Raw genomic sequence first — 19348 nt, forward strand, 5'->3', positions numbered from 1 at the left:
TGACATTTACCCTATCTGAAAGTCTGATAAACGCCGGAAAAATGGCTAAGTCCAAAAAAAAATTTTTTTCACCTTTTTTCAATTTTACCCCCGTGGGATATATATTCTACCCACACACATTTGGAACTCTCCTGGGGTACCCTCACACATATTATTCCCTCATTTAGTGGATATTTTCACAAAAAAGTGAAATTTTCAAAAATTCAGAAAATTGGCTGAAAACGACTAAATATGAAGGACTCATCGGGTAAATCGCTCTGGAACTGAAATCGGAACGCTCACTGACATTTCCCCTAACTGAAAGTTTGATCAACGCCGGAAAAATGACTAAGTCGAAAAAAAAAATTTTTTTCACCTTTTTTCAATTTTACTCCCGTGGGATAGATCTTCTACCCACACACATTTGGAACTCTCCTGGGGTACCCTCACACATATTATTCCCTCATTTAGTGGATATTTTCACAAAAAAGTGAAATTTTCAAAAATTCAGAAAATTGTCTGAAAACGACTAAATATGAAGGACTCATCGGGCGAATCGCTCTGGAACTGAAATCGGAACGCTCACTGACATTTCCCCTATCTGAAAGTCTGATAAACGCCGGAAAAATGACTAAGTCTAAAAAAAATTTTTTTAAACTTTTTTCAATCTTACCCACGTGGGATATATATTCTACCCACACACATTTGGTACTCTCCTGGCGTACCCTCACACATATTATTCCCTCATTTAGTGGATATTTTCACAAAAAAGTGAAATTTTCAAAAATTCAGAAAATTGGCTGAAAACGACTAAATACGAAGGACTCATCGGGTAAATCGCTCTGGAACTGAAATCGGAACGCTCACTGACATTTCCCCTAACTGAAAGTTTGATCAACGCCGGAAAAATGACTAAGTCGAAAAAAAAAATTTTTTTCACCTTTTTTCAATTTTACTCCCGTGGGATAGATCTTCTACCCACACACATTTGGAACTCTCCTGGGGTACCCTCACACATATTATTCCCTCATTTAGTGGATATTTTCACAAAAAAGTGAAATTTTCAAAAATTCTGAAAATTGGCTGAAAACGACTAAATATGAAGGACTCATCGGGCGAATCACTCTGGAACTGAAATCGGAACGCTCACTGACATTTCCCCTAACTGAAAGTTTGATAAACGCCGGAAAAATGACTAAGTCGAAAAAAAAAATTTTTTTCACCTTTTTTCAATTTTACTCCCGTGGGATATATCTTCTACCCACACACATTTGGAACTCTCCTGGGGTACCCTCACACATATTATTCCCTCATTTAGTGGATATTTTCACAAAAAAGTGAAATTTTCAAAAATTCAGAAAATTGTCTGAAAACGACTAAATATGAAGGACTCATCGGGCGAATCGCTCTGGAACTGAAATCGGAACGCTCACTGACATTTCCCCTATCTGAAAGTCTGATAAACGCCGGAAAAATGACTAAGTCTAAAAAAAATTTTTTTTCACCTTTTTCAATTTTACCCCCGTGGGATATATATTCTACCCACACACATTTGGAACTCTCCTGGGGTACCCTCACACATATTATTCCCTCATTTAGTGGATATTTTCACAAAAAAGTGAAATTTTCAAAAATTCTGAAAATTGGCTGAAAACGACTAAATATGAAGGACTCATTGGGAGAATCGCTCTGGAACTGAAATCGGAACGCTCACTGACATTTCCCCTATCTGAAAGTCTGATAAACGCCGGAAAAATGACTAAGTCTAAAAAAAATTTTTTTAAACTTTTTTCAATTTTACCCACGTGGGATATATATTCTACCCACACACATTTGGTACTCTCCTGGCGTACCCTCACACATATTATTCCCTCATTTAGTGGATATTTTCACAAAAAAGTGAAATTTTCAAAAATTCAGAAAATTGGCTTAAAACGACTAAATATGAAGGACTCATCGGGCGAATCGCTCTGGAACTGAAATCGGAACGCTCACTGACATTTCCCCTAACTGAAAGTTTGATAAACGCCGGAAAAATGACTAAGTCGAAAAAAAAAAAATTTTTCACCTTTTTTCAATTTTACTCCCGTGGGATAGATCTTCTACCCACACACATTTGGAACTCTCCTGGGGTACCCTCACACATATTATTCCCTCATTTAGTGGATATTTTCACAAAAAAGTGAAATTTTCAAAAATTCAGAAAATTGTCTGAAAACGACTAAATATGAAGGACTCATCGGGCGAATCGCTCTGGAACTGAAATTGGAACGCTCACTGACATTTCCCCTATCTGAAAGTCTGATAAACGCCGGAAAAAAGACTAAGTCGAAAAAAAATTTTTTTTAAACTTTTTTCAATTTTACCCCCGTGGGATATATATTCTACCCACACACATTTGGAACTCTCCTGGGGTACCCTCACACATATTATTCCCTCATTTAGTGGATATTTTCACAAAAAAGTGAAATTTTCAAAAATTCTGAAAATTGGCTGAAAACGACTAAATATGAAGGACTCATTGGGAGAATCGCTCTGGAACTGAAATCGGAACGCTCACTGACATTTACCCTATCTGAAAGTCTGATAAACGCCGGAAAAATGGCTAAGTCCAAAAAAAAATTTTTTTCACCTTTTTTCAATTTTACCCCCGTGGGATATATATTCTACCCACACACATTTGGAACTCTCCTGGGGTACCCTCACACATATTATTCCCTCATTTAGTGGATATTTTCACAAAAAAGTGAAATTTTCAAAAATTCTGAAAATTGGCTGAAAACGACTAAATATGAAGGACTCATCGGGCGAATCGCTCTGGAACTGAAATCGGAACGCTCACTGACATTTCCCCTAACTGAAAGTTTGATAAACGCCGGAAAAATGACTAAGTCGAAAAAAAAAAATTTTTTCACCTTTTTTCAATTTTACTCCCGTGGGATATATCTTCTACCCACACACATTTGGAACTCTCCTGGGGTACCCTCACACATATTATTCCCTCATTTAGTGGATATTTTCACAAAAAAGTGAAATTTTCAAAAATTCAGAAAATTGTCTGAAAACGACTAAATATGAAGGACTCATCGGGCGAATCGCTCTGGAACTGAAATCGGAACGCTCACTGACATTTCCCCTATCTGAAAGTCTGATAAACGCCGGAAAAATGACTAAGTCTAAAAAAAATTTTTTTTCACCTTTTTCAATTTTACCCCCGTGGGATATATATTCTACCCACACACATTTGGAACTCTCCTGGGGTACCCTCACACATATTATTCCCTCATTTAGTGGATATTTTCACAAAAAAGTGAAATTTTCAAAAATTCAGAAAATTGTCTGAAAACGACTAAATATGAAGGACTCATCGGGCGAATCGCTCTGGAACTGAAATTGGAACGCTCACTGACATTTCCCCTATCTGAAAGTCTGATAAACGCCGGAAAAAAGACTAAGTCGAAAAAAAATTTTTTTTAAACTTTTTTCAATTTTACCCCCGTGGGATATATATTCTACCCACACACATTTGGAACTCTCCTGGGGTACCCTCACACATATTATTCCCTCATTTAGTGGATATTTTCACAAAAAAGTGAAATTTTCAAAAATTCAGAAAATTGGCTGAAAACGACTAAATACGAAGGACTCATCGGGTAAATCGCTCTGGAACTGAAATCGGAACGCTCACTGACATTTCCCCTAACTGAAAGTTTGATCAACGCCGGAAAAATGACTAAGTCGAAAAAAAAAATTTTTTTCACCTTTTTTCAATTTTACTCCCGTGGGATAGATCTTCTACCCACACACATTTGGAACTCTCCTGGGGTACCCTCACACATATTATTCCCTCATTTAGTGGATATTTTCACAAAAAAGTGAAATTTTCAAAAATTCTGAAAATTGGCTGAAAACGACTAAATATGAAGGACTCATTGGGAGAATCGCTCTGGAACTGAAATCGGAACGCTCACTGACATTTACCCTATCTGAAAGTCTGATAAACGCCGGAAAAATGGCTAAGTCCAAAAAAAAATTTTTTTCACCTTTTTTCAATTTTACCCCCGTGGGATATATATTCTACCCACACACATTTGGAACTCTCCTGGGGTACCCTCACACATATTATTCCCTCATTTAGTGGATATTTTCACAAAAAAGTGAAATTTTCAAAAATTCAGAAAATTGTCTGAAAACGACTAAATATGAAGGACTCATCGGGCGAATCGCTCTGGAACTGAAATCGGAACGCTCACTGACATTTCCCCTATCTGAAAGTCTGATAAACGCCGGAAAAATGACTAAGTCTAAAAAAAATTTTTTTAAACTTTTTTCAATCTTACCCACGTGGGATATATATTCTACCCACACACATTTGGTACTCTCCTGGCGTACCCTCACACATATTATTCCCTCATTTAGTGGATATTTTCACAAAAAAGTGAAATTTTCAAAAATTCAGAAAATTGGCTGAAAACGACTAAATACGAAGGACTCATCGGGTAAATCGCTCTGGAACTGAAATCGGAACGCTCACTGACATTTCCCCTAACTGAAAGTTTGATCAACGCCGGAAAAATGACTAAGTCGAAAAAAAAAATTTTTTTCACCTTTTTTCAATTTTACTCCCGTGGGATAGATCTTCTACCCACACACATTTGGAACTCTCCTGGGGTACCCTCACACATATTATTCCCTCATTTAGTGGATATTTTCACAAAAAAGTGAAATTTTCAAAAATTCAGAAATTTGTCTGAAAACGACTAAATATGAAGGACTCATCGGGCGAATCGCTCTGGAACTGAAATCGGAACGCTCACTGACATTTCCCCTATCTGAAAGTCTGATAAACGCCGGAAAAATGACTAAGTCTAAAAAAAATTTTTTTTCACCTTTTTCAATTTTACCCCCGTGGGATATATATTCTACCCACACACATTTGGAACTCTCCTGGGGTACCCTCACACATATTATTCCCTCATTTAGTGGATATTTTCACAAAAAAGTGAAATTTTCAAAAATTCTGAAAATTGGCTGAAAACGACTAAATATGAAGGACTCATTGGGAGAATCGCTCTGGAACTGAAATCGGAACGCTCACTGACATTTACCCTATCTGAAAGTCTGATAAACGCCGGAAAAATGGCTAAGTCCAAAAAAAAATTTTTTTCACCTTTTTTCAATTTTACCCCCGTGGGATATATATTCTACCCACACACATTTGGAACTCTCCTGGGGTACCCTCACACATATTATTCCCTCATTTAGTGGATATTTTCACAAAAAAGTGAAATTTTCAAAAATTCAGAAAATTGTCTGAAAACGACTAAATATGAAGGACTCATCGGGCGAATCGCTCTGGAACTGAAATCGGAACGCTCACTGACATTTCCACTATCTGAAAGTCTGATAAACGCCGGAAAAATGACTAAGTCTAAAAAAAATTTTTTTTCACTTTTTTCAATTTTACCCACGTGGGATATATATTCTACCCACACACATTTGGAACTCTCCTGGCGTACCCTCACACATATTATTCCCTCATTTAGTGGATATTTTCACAAAAAAGTGAAATTTTCAAAAATTCAGAAAATTGGCTGAAAACGACTAAATATGAGGGACTCATTGGGAGAATCGCTCTGGAACTGAAATCGGAACGCTCACTGACATTTCCCCTATCTGAAAGTCTGATAAACGCCGGAAAAATGTCTAAGTCTAAAAAAAATTTTTTTCAACTTTTTTCAATTTTACCCCTGTGGGATATATATTCTACCCACACACATTTGGAACTCTCCTGGGGTACCCTCACACATATTATTCCCTCATTTAGTGGATATTTTCACAAAAAAGTGAAATTTTCAAAAATTCAGAAAATTGCCTGAAAACGACTAAATATGAAGGACTCATTGGGCGAATCGCTCTGGAACTGAAATTGGAACGCTCACTGACATTTCCCCTATCTGAAAGTCTGATAAACGCCGGAAAAAAGACTAAGTCCAAAAAAAATTTTTTTTAAACTTTTTTCAATTTTACCCCCGTGGGATATATATTCTACCCACACACATTTGGAACTCTCCTGGGGTACCCTCACACATATTATTCCCTCATTTAGTGGATATTTTCACAAAAAAGTGAATTTTTCAAAATTCTGAAAATTGGCTGAAAACGACTAAATATGAAAGACTCATCGGGCGAATCGCTCTGGAACTGAAATCGGAACGCTCACTGACATTTCCCCTATCTGAAAGTCTGATAAACGCCGGAAAAATGACTAAGTCTAAAAAAAATTTTTTTAAACTTTTTTCAATCTTACCCACGTGGGATATATATTCTACCCACACACATTTGGTACTCTCCTGGCGTACCCTCACACATATTATTCCCTCATTTAGTGGATATTTTCACAAAAAAGTGAAATTTTCAAAAATTCAGAAAATTGGCTGAAAACGACTAAATACGAAGGACTCATCGGGTAAATCGCTCTGGAACTGAAATCGGAACGCTCACTGACATTTCCCCTAACTGAAAGTTTGATCAACGCCGGAAAAATGACTAAGTCGAAAAAAAAAAATTTTTTCACCTTTTTTCAATTTTACTCCCGTGGGATAGATCTTCTACCCACACACATTTGGAACTCTCCTGGGGTACCCTCACACATATTATTCCCTCATTTAGTGGATATTTTCACAAAAAAGTGAAATTTTCAAAAATTCAGAAATTTGTCTGAAAACGACTAAATATGAAGGACTCATCGGGCGAATCGCTCTGGAACTGAAATCGGAACGCTCACTGACATTTCCCCTATCTGAAAGTCTGATAAACGCGGGAAAAATGACTAAGTCTAAAAAAAATTTTTTTTCACCTTTTTCAATTTTACCCCCGTGGGATATATATTCTACCCACACACATTTGGAACTGTCCTGGGGTACCCTCACACATATTATTCCCTCATTTAGTGGATATTTTCACAAAAAAGTGAAATTTTCAAAAATTCTGAAAATTGGCTGAAAACGACTAAATATGAAGGACTCATTGGGAGAATCGCTCTGGAACTGAAATCGGAACGCTCACTGACATTTACCCTATCTGAAAGTCTGATAAACGCCGGAAAAATGGCTAAGTCCAAAAAATAATTTTTTTCACCTTTTTCAATTTTACCCCCGTGGGATATATATTCTACCCACACACATTTGGAACTCTCCTGGGGTACCCTCACACATATTATTCCCTCATTTAGTGGATATTTTCACAAAAAAGTGAAATTTTCAAAAATTCAGAAAATTGTCTGAAAACGACTAAATATGAAGGACTCATCGGGCGAATCGCTCTGGAACTGAAATCGGAACGCTCACTGACATTTCCACTATCTGAAAGTCTGATAAACGCCGGAAAAATGACTAAGTCTAAAAAAAATTTTTTTTCACCTTTTTCAATTTTACCCCCGTGGGATATATATTCTACCCACACACATTTGGAACTCTCCTGGGGTACCCTCACACATATTATTCCCTCATTTAGTGGATATTTTCACAAAAAAGTGAAATTTTCAAAAATTCTGAAAATTGGCTGAAAACGACTAAATATGAAAGACTCATCGGGCGAATCACTCTGGAACTGAAATCGGAACGCTCACTGACAATTCCCCTATCTGAAAGTCTGATAAACGCCGGAAAAATGTCTAAGTCTAAAAAAAATTTTTTTTAACTTTTTTCAATTTTACCCCCGTGGGATATATATTCTACCCACACACATTTGGAACTCTCCTGGGGTACCCTCACACATATTATTCCCTCATTTAGTGGATATTTTCACAAAAAAGTGAAATTTTCAAAATTTCTGAAAATTGGCTGAAAACGACTAAATATGAAGGACTCATCGGGTGAATCGCTCTGGAACTGAAATCGAAACGCTCACTGACATTTCCCCTATCTGAAATTCTGCTAAACGCCGGAAAAATTACTAAGTCCAACAAAAAAAATTTTTCAACTTTTTTCAATTTTACCCCCGTGGGATATATATTCTACCCACACACATGTGGAACTCTCCTGGGGTACCCTCACACATATTATTCCCTCATTTAGTGGATATTTTCACAAAAAAGTGAAATTTTCAAAAATTCTGAAAATTGGCTGAAAACGACTAAATATGAAGGCCTCATCGGGTGAATCGCTCTGGAACTGAAATCGGAACGCTCACTGACATTTCCCCTATCTGAAAGTCTGATAAACGCCGGAAAAATGACTAAGTCTAAAAAAAATTTTTTTTCACTTTTTTCAATTTTACCCACGTGGGATATATATTCTACCCACACACATTTGGAACTCTCCTGGCGTACCCTCACACATATTATTCCCTCATTTAGTGGATATTTTCACAAAAAAGTGAAATTTTCAAAAATTCAGAAAATTGGCTGAAAACGACTAAATATGAGGGACTCATTGGGAGAATCGCTCTGGAACTGAAATCGGAACGCTCACTGACATTTCCCCTATCTGAAAGTCTGATAAACGCCGGAAAAATGTCTAAGTCTAAAAAAAAATTTTTTCAACTTTTTTCAATTTTACCCCCGTGGGATATATATTCTACCCACACACATTTGGAACTCTCCTGGGGTACCCTCACACATATTATTCCCTCATTTAGTGGATATTTTCACAAAAAAGTGAAATTTTCAAAAATTCAGAAAATTGCCTGAAAACGACTAAATATGAAGGACTCATCGGGCGAATCGCTCTGGAACTGAAATTGGAACGCTCACTGACATTTCCCCTATCTGAAAGTCTGATAAACGCCGGAAAAAAGACTAAGTCCAAAAAAAATTTTTTTTAAACTTTTTTCAATTTTACCCCCGTGGGATATATATTCTACCCACACACATTTGGAACTCTCCTGGGGTACCCTCACACATATTATTCCCTCATTTAGTGGATATTTTCACAAAAAAGTGAAATTTTCAAAATTCTGAAAATTGGCTGAAAACGACTAAATATGAAAGACTCATCGGGCGAATCGCTCTGGAACTGAAATCGGAACGCTCACTGACATTTCCCCTATCTGAAAGTCTGATAAACGCCGGAAAAATGTCTAAGTCTAAAAAAAATTTTTTAAAACTTTTTTCAATTTTACCCCCGTGGGATATATATTCTACTCACACACATTTGGAACTCTCCTGGGGTACCCTCACACATATTATTCCCTCATTTAGTGGATATTTTCACAAAAAAGTGAAATTTTCAAAATTATGAAAATTGGCTGAAAACGACTAAATATGAAGGACTCATCGGGCGAATCGCTCTGGAACTGAAATTGGAACGCTCACTGACATTTCCCCTATCTGAAAGTCTGATAAACGATGGAAAAATGTCTAAGTCTAAAAAAAATTTTTTTTAACTTTTTTCAATTTTACCCCCGTGGGATATATATTCTACCCACACACATTTGGAACTCTCCTGGGGTACCCTCACACATATTATTCCCTCATTTAGTGGATATTTTCACAAAAAAGTGAAATTTTCAAAATTTCTGAAAATTGGCTGAAAACGACTAAATATGAAGGACTCATCGGGTGAATCGCTCTGGAACTGAAATCGAAACGCTCACTGACATTTCCCCTATCTGAAATTCTGCTAAACGCCGGAAAAATTTAAAGTCCAACAAAAAAAATTTTTTTTAAACTTTTTTCAGTTTTACCCCCGTGGGATATATATTCTACCCACACACATTTGGAACTCTCCTGGGGTACCCTCACACATATTATTCCCTCATTTAGTGGAAATTTTCACAAAAAAGTGAAATTTTCAAAATTCTGAAAATTGGCTGAAAACGACTAAATATGAAAGACTCATCGGGCGAATCGCTCTGGAACTGAAATCGGAACGCTCACTGACATTTCCCCTATCTGAAAGTCTGATAAACGCCGGAAAAATGTCTAAGTCTAAAAAAAATTTTTTAAAACTTTTTTCAATTTTACCCCCGTGGGATATATATTCTACTCACACACATTTGGAACTCTCCTGGGGTACCCTCACACATATTATTCCCTCATTTAGTGGATATTTTCACAAAAAAGTGAAATTTTCAAAATTATGAAAATTGGCTGAAAACGACTAAATATGAAGGACTCATTGGGCGAATCGCTCTGGAACTGAAATTGGAACGCTCACTGACATTTCCCCTATCTGAAAGTCTGATAAACGACGGAAAAATGTCTAAGTCTAAAAAAAAATTTTTTTAACTTTTTTCAATTTTACCCCCGTGGGATATATATTCTACCCACACACATTTGGAACTCTCCTGGGGTACCCTCACACATATTATTCCCTCATTTAGTGGATATTTTCACAAAAAAGTGAAATTTTCAAAAATTCAGAAAATTGTCTGAAAACGACTAAATATGAAGGACTCATCGGGCGAATCGCTCTGGAACTGAAATCGGAACGCTCACTGACATTTCCACTATCTGAAAGTCTGATAAACGCCGGAAAAATGACTAAGTCTAAAAAAAATTTTTTTTCACCTTTTTCAATTTTACCCCCGTGGGATATATATTCTACCCACACACATTTGGAACTCTCCTGGGGTACCCTCACACATATTATTCCCTCATTTAGTGGATATTTTCACAAAAAAGTGAAATTTTCAAAAATTCAGAAAATTGGCTGAAAACGACTAAATATGAAGGACTCATTGGGAGAATCGCTCTGGAACTGAAATCGGAATGCTCACTGACATTTCCCCTATCTGAAAGTCTGATAAACGCCGGAAAAATGGCTAAGTCCAAAAAAAATTTTTTTCACCTTTTTTCAATTTTACCCCCGTGGGATATATATTCTACCCACACACATTTGGAACTCTCCTGGGGTACCTTCACACATATTATTCCCTCATTTAGTGGATATTTTCACAAAAAAGTGAAATTTTCAAAATTCTGAAAATTGGCTGAAAACGACTAAATATGAAAGACTCATCGGGCGAATCACTCTGGAACTGAAATCGGAACGCTCACTGACATTTCCCCTATCTGAAAGTCTGATAAACGCCGGAAAAATGTCTAAGTCTAAAAAAAATTTTTTTTAACTTTTTTCAATTTTACCCCCGTGGGATATATATTCTACCCACACACATTTGGAACTCTCCTGGGGTACCCTCACACATATTATTCCCTCATTTAGTGGATATTTTCACAAAAAAGTGAAATTTTCAAAATTTCTGAAAATTGGCTGAAAACGACTAAATATGAAGGACTCATCGGGTGAATCGCTCTGGAACTGAAATCGAAACGCTCACTGACATTTCCCCTATCTGAAATTCTGCTAAACGCCGGAAAAATTTAAAGTCCAACAAAAAAAATTTTTTTTAAACTTTTTTCAATTTTACCCCCGTGGGATATATATTCTACCCACACACATTTGGAACTCTCCTGGGGTACCCTCACACATATTATTCCCTCATTTAGTGGAAATTTTCACAAAAAAGTGAAATTTTCAAAATTCTGAAAATTGGCTGAAAACGACTAAATATGAAAGACTCATCGGGCGAATCGCTCTGGAACTGAAATCGTAACGCTCACTGACATTTCCCCTATCTGAAAGTCTGATAAACGCCGGAAAAATGTCTAAGTCTAAAAAAAATTTTTTAAAACTTTTTTCAATTTTACCCCCGTGGGATATATATTCTACTCACACACATTTGGAACTCTCCTGGGGTACCCTCACACATATTATTCCCTCATTTAGTGGATATTTTCACAAAAAAGTGAAATTTTCAAAATTATGAAAATTGGCTGAAAACGACTAAATATGAAGGACTCATCGGGCGAATCGCTCTGGAACTGAAATTGGAACGCTCACTGACATTTCCCCTATCTGAAAGTCTGATAAACGACGGAAAAATGTCTAAGTCTAAAAAAAAATTTTTTTCACCTTTTTCAATTTTACCCCCGTGGGATATATATTCTACCCACACACATTTGGAACTGTCCTGGGGTACCCTCACACATATTATTCCCTCATTTAGTGGATATTTTCACAAAAAAGTGAAATTTTCAAAAATTCTGAAAATTGGCTGAAAACGACTAAATATGAAGGACTCATTGGGAGAATCGCTCTGGAACTGAAATCGGAACGCTCACTGACATTTACCCTATCTGAAAGTCTGATAAACGCCGGAAAAATGGCTAAGTCCAAAAAATAATTTTTTTCACCTTTTTCAATTTTACCCCCGTGGGATATATATTCTACCCACACACATTTGGAACTCTCCTGGGGTACCCTCACACATATTATTCCCTCATTTAGTGGATATTTTCACAAAAAAGTGAAATTTTCAAAAATTCAGAAAATTGTCTGAAAACGACTAAATATGAAGGACTCATCGGGCGAATCGCTCTGGAACTGAAATCGGAACGCTCACTGACATTTCCACTATCTGAAAGTCTGATAAACGCCGGAAAAATGACTAAGTCTAAAAAAAATTTTTTTTCACCTTTTTCAATTTTACCCCCGTGGGATATATATTCTACCCACACACATTTGGAACTCTCCTGGGGTACCCTCACACATATTATTCCCTCATTTAGTGGATATTTTCACAAAAAAGTGAAATTTTCAAAAATTCTGAAAATTGGCTGAAAACGACTAAATATGAAAGACTCATCGGGCGAATCACTCTGGAACTGAAATCGGAACGCTCACTGACAATTCCCCTATCTGAAAGTCTGATAAACGCCGGAAAAATGTCTAAGTCTAAAAAAAATTTTTTTTAACTTTTTTCAATTTTACCCCCGTGGGATATATATTCTACCCACACACATTTGGAACTCTCCTGGGGTACCCTCACACATATTATTCCCTCATTTAGTGGATATTTTCACAAAAAAGTGAAATTTTCAAAATTTCTGAAAATTGGCTGAAAACGACTAAATATGAAGGACTCATCGGGTGAATCGCTCTGGAACTGAAATCGAAACGCTCACTGACATTTCCCCTATCTGAAATTCTGCTAAACGCCGGAAAAATTACTAAGTCCAACAAAAAAAATTTTTCAACTTTTTTCAATTTTACCCCCGTGGGATATATATTCTACCCACACACATGTGGAACTCTCCTGGGGTACCCTCACACATATTATTCCCTCATTTAGTGGATATTTTCACAAAAAAGTGAAATTTTCAAAAATTCTGAAAATTGGCTGAAAACGACTAAATATGAAGGCCTCATCGGGTGAATCGCTCTGGAACTGAAATCGGAACGCTCACTGACATTTCCCCTATCTGAAAGTCTGATAAACGCCGGAAAAATGACTAAGTCTAAAAAAAATTTTTTTTCACTTTTTTCAATTTTACCCACGTGGGATATATATTCTACCCACACACATTTGGAACTCTCCTGGCGTACCCTCACACATATTATTCCCTCATTTAGTGGATATTTTCACAAAAAAGTGAAATTTTCAAAAATTCAGAAAATTGGCTGAAAACGACTAAATATGAGGGACTCATTGGGAGAATCGCTCTGGAACTGAAATCGGAACGCTCACTGACATTTCCCCTATCTGAAAGTCTGATAAACGCCGGAAAAATGTCTAAGTCTAAAAAAAAATTTTTTCAACTTTTTTCAATTTTACCCCCGTGGGATATATATTCTACCCACACACATTTGGAACTCTCCTGGGGTACCCTCACACATATTATTCCCTCATTTAGTGGATATTTTCACAAAAAAGTGAAATTTTCAAAAATTCAGAAAATTGCCTGAAAACGACTAAATATGAAGGACTCATCGGGCGAATCGCTCTGGAACTGAAATTGGAACGCTCACTGACATTTCCCCTATCTGAAAGTCTGATAAACGCCGGAAAAAAGACTAAGTCCAAAAAAAATTTTTTTTAAACTTTTTTCAATTTTACCCCCGTGGGATATATATTCTACCCACACACATTTGGAACTCTCCTGGGGTACCCTCACACATATTATTCCCTCATTTAGTGGATATTTTCACAAAAAAGTGAAATTTTCAAAATTCTGAAAATTGGCTGAAAACGACTAAATATGAAAGACTCATCGGGCGAATCGCTCTGGAACTGAAATCGGAACGCTCACTGACATTTCCCCTATCTGAAAGTCTGATAAACGCCGGAAAAATGTCTAAGTCTAAAAAAAATTTTTTAAAACTTTTTTCAATTTTACCCCCGTGGGATATATATTCTACTCACACACATTTGGAACTCTCCTGGGGTACCCTCACACATATTATTCCCTCATTTAGTGGATATTTTCACAAAAAAGTGAAATTTTCAAAATTATGAAAATTGGCTGAAAACGACTAAATATGAAGGACTCATCGGGCGAATCGCTCTGGAACTGAAATTGGAACGCTCACTGACATTTCCCCTATCTGAAAGTCTGATAAACGATGGAAAAATGTCTAAGTCTAAAAAAAATTTTTTTTAACTTTTTTCAATTTTACCCCCGTGGGATATATATTCTACCCACACACATTTGGAACTCTCCTGGGGTACCCTCACACATATTATTCCCTCATTTAGTGGATATTTTCACAAAAAAGTGAAATTTTCAAAATTTCTGAAAATTGGCTGAAAACGACTAAATATGAAGGACTCATCGGGTGAATCGCTCTGGAACTGAAATCGAAACGCTCACTGACATTTCCCCTATCTGAAATTCTGCTAAACGCCGGAAAAATTTAAAGTCCAACAAAAAAAATTTTTTTTAAACTTTTTTCAGTTTTACCCCCGTGGGATATATATTCTACCCACACACATTTGGAACTCTCCTGGGGTACCCTCACACATATTATTCCCTCATTTAGTGGAAATTTTCACAAAAAAGTGAAATTTTCAAAATTCTGAAAATTGGCTGAAAACGACTAAATATGAAAGACTCATCGGGCGAATCGCTCTGGAACTGAAATCGGAACGCTCACTGACATTTCCCCTATCTGAAAGTCTGATAAACGCCGGAAAAATGTCTAAGTCTAAAAAAAATTTTTTAAAACTTTTTTCAATTTTACCCCCGTGGGATATATATTCTACTCACACACATTTGGAACTCTCCTGGGGTACCCTCACACATATTATTCCCTCATTTAGTGGATATTTTCACAAAAAAGTGAAATTTTCAAAATTATGAAAATTGGCTGAAAACGACTAAATATGAAGGACTCATTGGGCGAATCGCTCTGGAACTGAAATTGGAACGCTCACTGACATTTCCCCTATCTGAAAGTCTGATAAACGACGGAAAAATGTCTAAGTCTAAAAAAAAATTTTTTTAACTTTTTTCAATTTTACCCCCGTGGGATATATATTCTACCCACACACATTTGGAACTCTCCTGGGGTACCCTCACACATATTATTCCCTCATTTAGTGGATATTTTCACAAAAAAGTGAAATTTTCAAAAATTCAGAAAATTGTCTGAAAACGACTAAATATGAAGGACTCATCGGGCGAATCGCTCTGGAACTGAAATCGGAACGCTCACTGACATTTCCACTATCTGAAAGTCTGATAAACGCCGGAAAAATGACTAAGTCTAAAAAAAATTTTTTTTCACCTTTTTCAATTTTACCCCCGTGGGATATATATTCTACCCACACACATTTGGAACTCTCCTGGGGTACCCTCACACATATTATTCCCTCATTTAGTGGATATTTTCACAAAAAAGTGAAATTTTCAAAAATTCAGAAAATTGGCTGAAAACGACTAAATATGAAGGACTCATTGGGAGAATCGCTCTGGAACTGAAATCGGAATGCTCACTGACATTTCCCCTATCTGAAAGTCTGATAAACGCCGGAAAAATGGCTAAGTCCAAAAAAAATTTTTTTCACCTTTTTTCAATTTTACCCCCGTGGGATATATATTCTACCCACACACATTTGGAACTCTCCTGGGGTACCTTCACACATATTATTCCCTCATTTAGTGGATATTTTCACAAAAAAGTGAAATTTTCAAAATTCTGAAAATTGGCTGAAAACGACTAAATATGAAAGACTCATCGGGCGAATCACTCTGGAACTGAAATCGGAACGCTCACTGACATTTCCCCTATCTGAAAGTCTGATAAACGCCGGAAAAATGTCTAAGTCTAAAAAAAATTTTTTTTAACTTTTTTCAATTTTACCCCCGTGGGATATATATTCTACCCACACACATTTGGAACTCTCCTGGGGTACCCTCACACATATTATTCCCTCATTTAGTGGATATTTTCACAAAAAAGTGAAATTTTCAAAATTTCTGAAAATTGGCTGAAAACGACTAAATATGAAGGACTCATCGGGTGAATCGCTCTGGAACTGAAATCGAAACGCTCACTGACATTTCCCCTATCTGAAATTCTGCTAAACGCCGGAAAAATTTAAAGTCCAACAAAAAAAATTTTTTTTAAACTTTTTTCAATTTTACCCCCGTGGGATATATATTCTACCCACACACATTTGGAACTCTCCTGGGGTACCCTCACACATATTATTCCCTCATTTAGTGGAAATTTTCACAAAAAAGTGAAATTTTCAAAATTCTGAAAATTGGCTGAAAACGACTAAATATGAAAGACTCATCGGGCGAATCGCTCTGGAACTGAAATCGTAACGCTCACTGACATTTCCCCTATCTGAAAGTCTGATAAACGCCGGAAAAATGTCTAAGTCTAAAAAAAATTTTTTAAAACTTTTTTCAATTTTACCCCCGTGGGATATATATTCTACTCACACACATTTGGAACTCTCCTGGGGTACCCTCACACATATTATTCCCTCATTTAGTGGATATTTTCACAAAAAAGTGAAATTTTCAAAATTATGAAAATTGGCTGAAAACGACTAAATATGAAGGACTCATCGGGCGAATCGCTCTGGAACTGAAATTGGAACGCTCACTGACATTTCCCCTATCTGAAAGTCTGATAAACGACGGAAAAATGTCTAAGTCTAAAAAAAAATTTTTTTAACTTTTTTCAATTTTACCCCCGTGGGATATATATTCTACCCACACACATTTGGAACTCTCCTGGGGTACCCTCACACATATTATTCCCTCATTTAGTGGATATTTTCACAAAAAAGTGAAATTTTCAAAAATTCAGAAAATTGTCTGAAAACGACTAAATATGAAGGACTCATCGGGCGAATCGCTCTGGAACTGAAATCGGAACGCTCACTGACATTTACACTATCTGAAAGTCTGATAAACGCCGGAAAAATGACTAAGTCTAAAAAAAAATTTTTTTCACCTTTTTCAATTTTACCCCCGTGGGATATATATTCTACCCACACACATTTGGAACTCTCCTGGGGTACCCTCACACATATTATTCCCTCATTTAGTGGATATTTTCACAAAAAAGTGAAATTTTCAAAAATTCAGAAAATTGTCTGAAAACGACTAAATATGAAGGACTCATCGGGCGAATCGCTCTGGAACTGAAATTGGAACGCTCACTGACATTTCCACTATCTGAAAGTCTGATAAACGCCGGAAAAAAGACTAAGTCCAAAAAAAATTTTTTTTAAACTTTTTTCAATTTTACCCCCGTGGGATATATATTCTACCCACACACATTTGGAACTCTCCTGGGGTACCCTCACACATATTATTCCCTCATTTAGTGGATATTTTCACAAAAAAGTGAAATTTTCAAAATTCTGAAAATTGGCTGAAAACGACTAAATATGAAGGACTCATCGGGCGAATCGCTCTGGAACTGAAATTGGAACGCTCACTGACATTTCCCCTATCTGAAAGTCTGATAAACGCCGGAAAAAAGACTAAGTCCAAAAAAAATTTTTTTTAAACTTTTTTCAATTTTACCCCCGTGGGATATATATTCTACCCACACACATTTGGAACTCTCCTGGGGTACCCTCACACATATTATTCCCTCATTTAGTGGATATTTTCACAAAAAAGTGAAATTTTCAAAAATTCAGAAAATTGGCTGAAAACGACTAAATATGAAGGACTCATTGGGAGAATCGCTCTGGAACTGAAATCGGAACGCTCACTGACATTTACCCTATCTGAAAGTTTGATAAACGCCGGAAAAATGTCTAAGTCCAAAAAAAATTTTTCCACCTTTTTTCAATTTTACCCCCGTGGGATATATATTCTACCCACACACATTTGGAACTCTCCTGGGGTACCCTCACACATATTATTCCCTCATTTAGTGGATATTTTCACAAAAAAGTGAAATTTTCAAAATTCTGAAAATTGGCTGAAAACGACTAAATATGAAAGACTCATCGGGCGAATCGCTCTGGAACTGAAATCGGAATGCTCACTGACATTTCCCCTATCTGAAAGTCTGATAAACGACGGAAAAATGTCTAAGTCTAAAAAAAAATTTTTTAAAACTTTTTTCAATTTTACCCCCGTGGGATATATATTCTACTCACACACATTTGGAACTCTCCTGGGGTACCCTCACACATATTATTCCCTCATTTAGTGGATATTTTCACAAAAAAGTGAAATTTTCAAAATTATGAAAATTGGCTGAAAACGACTAAATATGAAGGACTCATCGGGCGAATCGCTCTGGAACTGAAATTGGAACGCTCACTGACATTTCCCCTATCTGAAAGTCTGATAAACGACGGAAAAATGTCTAAGTCTAAAAAAAAATTTTTTTAACTTTTTTCAATTTTACCCCCGTGGGATATATATTCTACCCACACACATTTGGAACTCTCCTGGGGTACCCTCACACATATTATTCCCTCATTTAGTGGATATTTTCACAAAAAAGTGAAATTTTCAAAAATTCAGAAAATTGTCTGAAAACGACTAAATATGAAGGACTCATCGGGCGAATCGCTCTGGAACTGAAATCGGAACGCTCACTGACATTTACCCTATCTGAAAGTCTGATAAACGCCGGAAAAATGACTAAGTCTAAAAAAAAATTTTTTTCACCTTTTTCAATTTTACCCCCGTGGGATATATATTCTACCCACACACATTTGGAACTCTCCTGGGGTACCCTCACACATATTATTCCCTCATTTAGTGGATATTTTCACAAAAAAGTGAAATTTTCAAAAATTCAGAAAATTGTCTGAAAACGACTAAATATGAAGGACTCATCGGGCGAATCGCTCTGGAACTGAAATTGGAACGCTCACTGACATTTCCCCTATCTGAAAGTCTGATAAACGCCGGAAAAAAGACTAAGTCCAAAAAAAATTTTTTTTAAACTTTTTTCAATTTTACCCCCGTGGGATATATATTCTACCCACACACATTTGGAACTCTCCTGGGGTACCCTCACACATATTATTCCCTCATTTAGTGGATATTTTCACAAAAAAGTGAAATTTTCAAAATTCTGAAAATTGGCTG

Source organism: Phyllobates terribilis, unplaced genomic scaffold (assembly GCF_046119375.1).
Source record: "Phyllobates terribilis strain yellow unplaced genomic scaffold, ASM4611937v1 Scaffold_13__5_contigs__length_258822181, whole genome shotgun sequence".
Taxonomy (NCBI): domain Eukaryota; kingdom Metazoa; phylum Chordata; class Amphibia; order Anura; family Dendrobatidae; genus Phyllobates; species Phyllobates terribilis.